The sequence below is a fragment of the Lactuca sativa genome, chromosome 5 (genome assembly GCF_002870075.4).
Source record: "Lactuca sativa cultivar Salinas chromosome 5, Lsat_Salinas_v11, whole genome shotgun sequence".
NCBI classification, from domain to species: Eukaryota; Viridiplantae; Streptophyta; class Magnoliopsida; order Asterales; family Asteraceae; genus Lactuca; species Lactuca sativa.
Genome location: NC_056627.2, coordinates 14,515,112 through 14,524,208, shown reverse-complemented (window position 1 = coordinate 14,524,208; position 9,097 = coordinate 14,515,112).

The window sequence follows — 9,097 nt, the reverse complement described above, 5'->3', positions numbered from 1 at the left end:
GAATAATTTCTCCAGAAAATCCGATATTTTCTGTTTTATAACAACTCCTAGATTCTTGTTTCGTTAAATAAGTCGTTTTGCATTGACAAAGTCGAAGAGTTTATCTTCGACAGGTTAAATTTTTGGTATTGAATCCTTATATGAGTCGTTATAACCATGCATGATAATGACTAGGTTGCCCGTCTTGGCATTTTTCCAAATGCCGGTATTGCTCAAGATTGTCACCCTAGACTGGCTTAGTCTAGTTGTAGTGAATAGCTAAGGCGTGGGGGTCACCCCGTATAGATCTATACACAAACTCCCGCTTTCCTACCAGGAAACTCTGATTATAACTACAGGCTACGATTGTACACTCAGAGGTGCCAACCGACATGTCTCACTAGATTCTCAACCCCTTTTGTACTATGTTTAATGTTTACGTATATGTGGTATGTTTTTGTATTCGAAAGGTACATATATAAGTATACGAGGTTTAATGATTATGCGACGGTATAGTTACAGCCTACCAGCATGTGAAATTTTCCATTCCAAGCCCTATTAGCATGTAATTAGACCATAAAGGCCCAATAACATGTAAGAGGGCAATTTAGGCCCAATAGGCCTGTAAATGGGCCACAAAAGTCCAATAAACATGTCATGGAAAACATTGGGCTCAATATACACTTAAATGGGCCCTTAGGGCCCAATGACCAAGTAACGTGAATATTAGGCCTAATAAATAGTTATCGACGTATTTCGTTCATTTGTTTTGTTCCGTTTTTTGTTTTTGCTCAATGTTTACTAGATTGATGATAAGAAGCTTTCTTTTTGTAAAAATGACATTTTTGGCCAATAATCCTCCAATTTTTAATTAAGGCCCAAAGTTTTGTAAAAATGACACTTTAGTCCATAATTTATAAAAAATTTGCAACTTTGTCCCAAATATCTGAAAATTTACAGTTTTAGTCCAAAAGTATATATTTTGACATTTAAGACCTAGTTTTGCATAAAAGTGCATTTTCAGCCCTTGGTTTGTAAAAATTTACACTTTCGGTCCAATTTTGGAAAAATTTACATTTTTGGTCCAATTTGAAAATAAATGTTATTTTCACCCCTAAATCTGGTTTATTTACATTTATGACCCAAATTTTACTCAAATAATATTTCTAATCCCAAAAACTTCATTTTTCTTGTAAGTTTGGGCCCAAACCGTGATGCCTAAAAGTTTTGGCCCATTAAGCTCAAATTTGCATTTTTGGCCCTTTTTAAAGTATGTTTAACACAAAATAACCTTTTATACATGTAGGAACTGTTTGGTACCTATAAAAACATAAATTTCACTTTTTGTCCTTATCTTTTGTTTTCTTGACAATTTTGACCCTTAACAAAGTTTTTGCCTTAAATTTTGTATCTTAAACATATAACACTTTTAACTTGATAGTTTGATGTATAATGTCATAGTTCTTAGATCTTTGCTAAATAATACTTAAAATTTCGAGATTTGCTAAGATTTAACACAGTTTTACCAACTAAACTAAGAATTCAAACAAAACATGCATATAACACATTGATCCACACATTTTACTTGCATTCTCCCCCAAAATCATATGAAAATCGAAAACAAGGTGGGGGGGGGGTATGAACTCACCTTTGCTTGATGTTTTGGTTTTTGAAGACGAATGGACAGAGATGAAGTGAATTTTGGCCCTAGCAAACTCCCTTGAGTAGTTTTCGAACTTAGGGGTTTCTAATGAGTTAGATAATGAAAGAAGGTTATGTAAGAAAAGGTTTTTAGCATTAAGATGGATAATATGTGTTTATATATACTAAACACTTACCAAGAAGTTGAAACCTTAAAGATTACTCTTGAAGCACAAACAAAACCTTGAGATCTTTGATGAAAGAAGATGATGATTTTAGAGATGTTTGGAGAGGATTTTTTTAAGTGTGTGTGTGTGTGTTTTGGCTCTCGGCCAAGAGTAGAAGAAAAGAGGGGAGAGAGTTGGTAAAGTGACTTGCATGGAAGTATGGGGGTCCTTGCATGGATATATGTTGAACATTATGGAGGTGGCACCTCCTAAGTCAACTCTTAATATATTTCCTTTTTTTTGTTTATTTGATGTTGGGCTGAGATTTTTGGGCCAAGAGGGTAGGGATGGAATAGTTGAGCCCATTAACTTAGTTAGGATCTTTGGAACCTAAACATAAAATTTTCGGCCCATTGGATCCTTGGAAGCACTCACGGCCCAAATAGAATAAAAGGATGGGTTTATGGCTCACTAAGGTTAATTGGATTAGATATGGCCCATTAAGGCCCATTAGGGTTAGAACGAACCATTCTAGGCCGAAATGGTCCAAAATGTTATATATTTGTGAATTGGGTCTAATTAGAATCCAAATAGGGTTTTCCTATCCAAAATAATTGAATTAGATGCTTATTGGTCTATTAGGCCCAATAAGGAAATCCTAGCCCAATATGGACTCAAACCGGGGTTCTTACGGTTTCCAGATCCTTTGTTGAACATAAAAGGTGAATTTTAAATGAGCATTGGGTGATATTTACTTAGAGTATATGTTTTACAATAGTTGAATGATTACACAGGACTAGAATTTCCTAGCTAAAATGCTAGTTGTGACAGTTCAGAGCTTGTGGAGCTCCAGATTATCATGGGGCTAGGGACCTCTTTGATAGCAGCAGGTGGTTGGCTGACGTCGCTAATGCCTTCCATAGTAGCCGCTGTCCCGAGAGGGAACAAGGTCCGACTTGCTTCCTACCTCCTGAAGGACAGAGCACGTGATTGGTAGGAGGTTGGACACACTATTGGAGATGATGCCGCTACTGATGCGATAAGATGGAGTGGCTTCTCGACCAGGTTCAGGGCCAAGTTTGCACCAGTGATTGAGGTGCAGCAGCTAGCACGAGAGTTCCAAGACCTCCACCAGACTACTGAGACTGTGGCAAAGATCATTGCCAAGTTCTGGGAGAGTGCTTTATTGGTACCGCAGTATGCAACATATGAGGAGATGAAGAAAGTAACGTATCATGATATGTTGTGGAATGATAGCAGGAAATTTATGAGTATTTCAGGGTGCGATACCCTAAATGATATGATTTATAGAGCTGGGAGCGGGAGATTGATTTGGAGCACATTGGGAAGAGGAGACCAGATCAGGTGCATATATTGGAGGGTCCCGAGAAGAGACCCAAGATTTCAGATCAACTTTTAAGAAGCCAGCAGGGCCGGAATAGTGCACCACTTGCTGGAAATTGCACGATAGAGTTTTTCGTCCCAAGGTTTGGGTAAGTGTATCTCTGGGTTTGTTTTTCTGCTTGTGTTTGGGTTATATCTTCAAGTGATGTTATATGCCATTTGCATGCTGTGAATTATTAGTGGTTAGCGAAAGGTCATTTCCCTATTTGCGGTTGGGAGTTACAATGTCATCTTGGTTTATGGTTAAGATCGGTTTAGGGGTATTATGTGGAAGGTCTATGGTTAGGGTTCCGCAAGATGGGTATTTAGTAACTGTTATTGATTGGTTGATGGAGACGCCAGGGGAAGTGGCTCATTGCTAAGGTATTGGTGGGAGCATCTGTCTTTTGCTCTTCAAGATTCAAGTGTGGTATCATTTCAAGCATTCAGAGTTATCAGTATTGATGGGAATCAGAAAGTGTCCAACTAGTCTTCAGAGGTTATATGGTATTTTAAGTTCGGCTAGTAATGGATCGTTAGCATTAGTAAGTGCCAGTTATCAACAAATCGATCATTGGAAGGTAGGAAGGATCGGAAGTCCTTCCATTTCTCGTTTGTCGTGGAGATTTAGTCGTATCAAAGTGGGGGAGAACCGTTCAGGTGCCTATGACAGAAGCAAGCATGAAATTGGGATGAGTTTGTATCCCCATGAGGAAAGGAAAAGGTGGCCCGAGTGGCTGCCTGTATGGGGGATGATGTGAATTGGAAGTTCGGGAAACTTCCCGACTTTGGGGACCACATCTGATTGATGTGTAGCAGAGTATGGGGAACAAGGTTGAGGATCCCAGTCAGGACATAAGTTCAGTGTAGGAGGTTAGACCATGTGTGTGCTCGACTTTGGGTGTGATCGGATTGGTAATCAGCGGTAAGACCATGGTCAATAATTGAGTTAGCGTGGGAAGTGATGTAAGACTGTTGGATAGTCATAGCATTCACCAGCGACCAGATTGTAACGCCCTATTTCTGGTATGTGATTTAAATAAAGTAATTTTCATTTCTTAAGGAGTACTCGACGAGTCAGTAGCCCGACCCGTCGAGTAGAGACGGGATTTGCACGCGGTTTAAGTTGGCGACTCGACGAGTCCATATTCGGACTCGGCGTGTCTGCCAGTCTGGATGAAACCCTAATTTCAAGGGTTTGCACCCTATTTAAACAAGTTTATAGCCCCAAACCAGCCTCCTTCACTTCCCAGAGACTTATTCCTGAAACCCTATCCTCCTTGAAGTGTGTGTGAGTGATCTTTACCTTGTGAAGGAACTTTTGGTGTATGTTGGAGCAAGGAGAAGAAGGAGAAGGTAGAAGATTTCAAGGAAGAAGAAGAAGAAGATCCATAATACACTCCTCTTTGGCCTTCCCTTTTGGTAATGAAGTTTCCATCTTGATTATTGTGCTAGTAGATCTAGTTTGTCCCCTAATTGTTGGTTTTAAGCTCAAAAACCCCAAATCCTTTGTGATAAAGCCTTGTGATCGAGTCATATCTCAGATCTAGCCTCTCTTGAGATCCAGAAGCTCAAGGAGACCACCTTTTGGCAGCCATGGCTTTATTTTAGTCAATTAAACCCCCCTTAAGAGCAAAGTTTGAGTGTTATTGCTTCATTTCATCTTAGATACACGTAAATTTAACAACTTTACGTGTTCAGATAGTCCTAAAAGCTTAGATCTACGAATTGGATGCACTAAAGTTGATTAGAATCGACTGTATGGAATCTGCATGCAAAGGACTTGGCGAGTTGTTTTTCAGACTCGACGAGTCGAGTTGCGAGTCCCCGAGTTTTCCCCGTTTGAGAGTTTAGGGTGGAACCAGTGAGTGGGAAATGGAATCAGTGAGTTAGAGCTCAGATCCAATAATGGAGGGACTCGACGAGTCTACGCTCTGACTCAGTGAGTCCAAGGCGATCTTCATACCTCAAGAACAGACTCGACGAGTTGTTCATACAACTCGGTGAGTCGTAGACTGGACGCATTCATAGAATGAAGGAGGACTCGATGTTTGTATCGAAGAAGAACTCGTCGAGTCTTTTCTAAACTCGACGAGCTGAAGCGAGTAAAGGATTAGAAAAGGTGTTAGGGACTCGGCGAGTTGGCGGCCCAACTCGGCGAGTCCGGTCAACTGAAAATTGACTTTGACTAGGAAGTTGACTTTGACCAAGGGTAAAATAGTCATTTTACCGTGGGGCAGTTATCAGTACCTGATCTAGTGTTTATGGGTGTAACGACCCAAATTTCACGTCCAAAAATTTCGTTTTTAAATCAATGCTTTGGAAAACATTTGTAAATAAAGCATTGTTTGATCAAGCGATTTCATAACATACATCATGTCTAAAACCAAAATATGAAAACAACCAAACATCAGAGTACAAATCCCAGAACAAGTTCGTAAAGCGGAAAACAGTGTATGTGTGTATGATGTGCCGCTCCCGCGCCAGCTCCTTCCCCTTCGATGAAGAGGTACTTGAAACCAAAACTGAAAACTGTAAGCACGAAGCTTAGTGAGTTCCCCCATCGAACCACATACCATACAACCACATAACATACATATATTGTCAGGCATATCTGGGTGCCCGACCTACCCCTTCGGTCCTCTCGACCGGATACTGGCTAGCATATCTGGGTGCTGGCCTCCCCTTCAATCCTCTCGACCGGATACTGGCTAGCATATCTGGGTGCTGGCCTCCCCTTCGGTCCTCTCAACCGGATACTGGGGACTATTTTACCCCCATACTACTACCACATAACACATATCACATAATCTATCTAGCATGGCTGGGCATGACTACCCCTTCGTCCCTATCGACCGGTAATCTGGGGACTAACTCCCCTACTGTCACTAGTACATAGCATCATATCATACTAGCACATAACATATCCGGTAGTAGCAAACCTAGATGAATATCACAGAGACAATCATCTAATCATACAACTCCTACTGATGGGCCGACATTGTGGCCATAGATCCACCGCTACTAGAAGGTAACTCACCTCGAAGTAGTTGCTGATCTGTGTGGGAATTGTCTATCTGCTACTGTTGTTCCGGAAATCCTCCGGCTGTAATTCCCACAAAACAGTCCGTCAAACACTGCTAACTGTCCTTAGGGTAAAATGACTATTTTACCCCCGACCAAGTCAAAGTCAAAGTCAACTACCAGTTGACCTGACTCGCCGAGTTGGCTCGCCAACTCACTGAGTCCCTATCCTTCCATTTGTTCTTACACTCATTTCTACTCGTCGAGTTTTCATTCTAAATGGACACTGACTGAATCTTCATCCGACTCGCCTAGTTGTATGAACAACTCGCCGAGTTCATCTTCAAATGATAAACAGGTCTAGTCCTTGGCTCGCCTAGTTGTATGAACAACTCGTCGAGTTCATCTTCATCCATAAGAAGATTGCCTTGGACTCGCCGAGTCTGCTCATGCACTTGCCGAGTCCCATGAATATCCTGAACAATGGCTTACTCCAGGACATTGGGTCACCCTTTGTGACCCTCGACAGTCCTTCTAACACCCAACTAAGTTCTTTAGACCCTTAACAGATATGGGACTTTATGCCTTGGACTCGCCGAGTCCAATCTTGACCAACTCCATGCAGTCAATTTAAATGAGATCTAGCACACCAAAACCATGGATCTGGCCTCCTAATGCTCACTTTATACATAAAGTTCCAAACTTGATGCACATGCATGGGGTTTTTAGCTAAAAAAATTCATATGAAGTGTCCTACAATGTGCATGGGGCTCTCATGGCACTAAAGTTGGCACCTTTATGCCATGAGACCCCTGTGCGGATTCTGTCCTTAATTCCGTTATTGATGGGGCGACTGGTTAATTCCGATAAATTAGGTCTGTAGAAGGTTATATTCTTTCTTTCTATCTGTTAGTCATATGTTGCCTCCTCTGCGTGATCGAAGGATCCGACCTGGATTGTAACATATGCAACTCTATTTCTCTGCATCCTCTATCTACGCAATTCTTTCTATCTGTTAGCCGTATACTATCTCCTTTGCGTGACTCACAATCCGACCTAGTACACAATATATGCACCATTCTACTTCTCAATCCCTCTAAAACTTCAGTTAGTCATATGTTTCACCCTCCGCGTGATTGGAAGAGATCTGACTTGGGTGTATAGCATATGCATTCTAAATCTATCTTCACTCTTAATGATTGTCTACTCACCCGATGTAAGGAGTATTCTAGAAGTCCTTGATTACTGGAGCATATCAGGAAGCGGGAAAGATGTTCCAGTACAATTAAAATTGACCACTCGAAGATTGTCTATAGATCTCGCTGCTCAATTTAGGTGGACAACAATATCCTTGGTCCTCGTTAGCTGAATGGTCCTTAAGAAATATTTTCTAGGAACTTAGGATCATTTTATCTTATAACTAATAGTATGTCCTAATTTTGTCACAATTTTTCGTGTTTAAGTGGACAACCATACCGGCGATCGACCAGACAAAGACGTGAAGATAGTAGGTACCAACAAGTGGATAAAGGTTGTCTAAAAACTTTGATCCCAAATCATTCTTAAAGTTAGATATCATTTTATTTTTGTTAAATTTGTTCATAGTTTCTTCTAATTTAAATATTAGGGGAGAATTAAAAAAATTAATATATATATATATATATATATATATATATATATATATATATATATAGTGTTATTTATGTTTTATTTCTTGTTCAAGAAAATCAAAAATTAAAAAAAAAATATTTTTGTTTCTGTGCTAAGTTTTCTTTTAGTTTTGGTTTGTCTTGAAAAGTGATTTCAGGTATAGATAAGACTCATGAAGTTTGTGTCGAAGATTTCTGAGCCAAGGCTTCATCTGTGAGCATCGAAGAATTCGCATTCGAAGGAGCAAGAAATGAAGATTATTCTTTCGACATTCAATCTTTCAAACCCAGAAGCAAGGTGAAGCAGAAATTGAAGATTATATGACGGATTACATTGAAGCCTCCTCAATCAATCTGTTGCTATCTTTGTACCCGCTGAAGTGATCCCGAAGATTAGTTCTCTCTGATGTTCTCTCTAAAGATTCTCAAGCTGAAAGCGCTATCTTTCAAGAATCAGTACATCTAGCCTCCTCACCCGACGTGCGTTTAAAGCCAAGTTCCCATTGAAGATTAACAAGAAAAGCCAGCTACTTTTTAGGGGGAGCTTGTTGGGTCATTTAATAAAAGAAAAGAAAGCTATAAACCAAGGGGGAGATTGTTGGGTCAAAAATATGGTTTATACTTTGTTTTTCTAGGAAATTGTATTTTTATGTAATATCATATAGGTGTTTACGACCGTAAACCCTGTTTACGGCCCATGTTTCCCGTGTGTATATATATAGGGGTGAGGGGAGCGAGGAACGATTGATGAACACTAGAGGAGATTAAGTGTGTGCATTTGAAGGTGTTCTAGATAAAGAGAAAAGAGAGTGTGTGTTAGTGTGTGTGAAAACTTGTATCCGGATCTTCATTCATATCAATACATACAAGATTCATCTTCTTCTTCTTCTCCTTTTCTTCTTATTGTGATCTGGCATCATCCGTTTGATTTGGATTCCGCACCATCAAACGGATCTGATTGATACACAGACATTTTTGGGGACTTACATCTAGGAGAGTGTTAGGGACAAGGGAGGCTGAGTTAAGGCGTTTATATAGGGAGCAAACCCTCAGATTTTGGGTTTCACTCATCCAACACCTACTCGTTGAGTCAGTCTCCTGACTCGTCGATTCGATCACTTAAAATGTCCATGCGAAACGCCCCTACTCGACGAGTTGATCCTCCAACTCGTTGAGTCCCAGAGAAAAACACAAGATAGTTTGAATAAAAAGGCATACCAGGAAAGAGGTGTTACTACTTCGGTCTGATGCAGT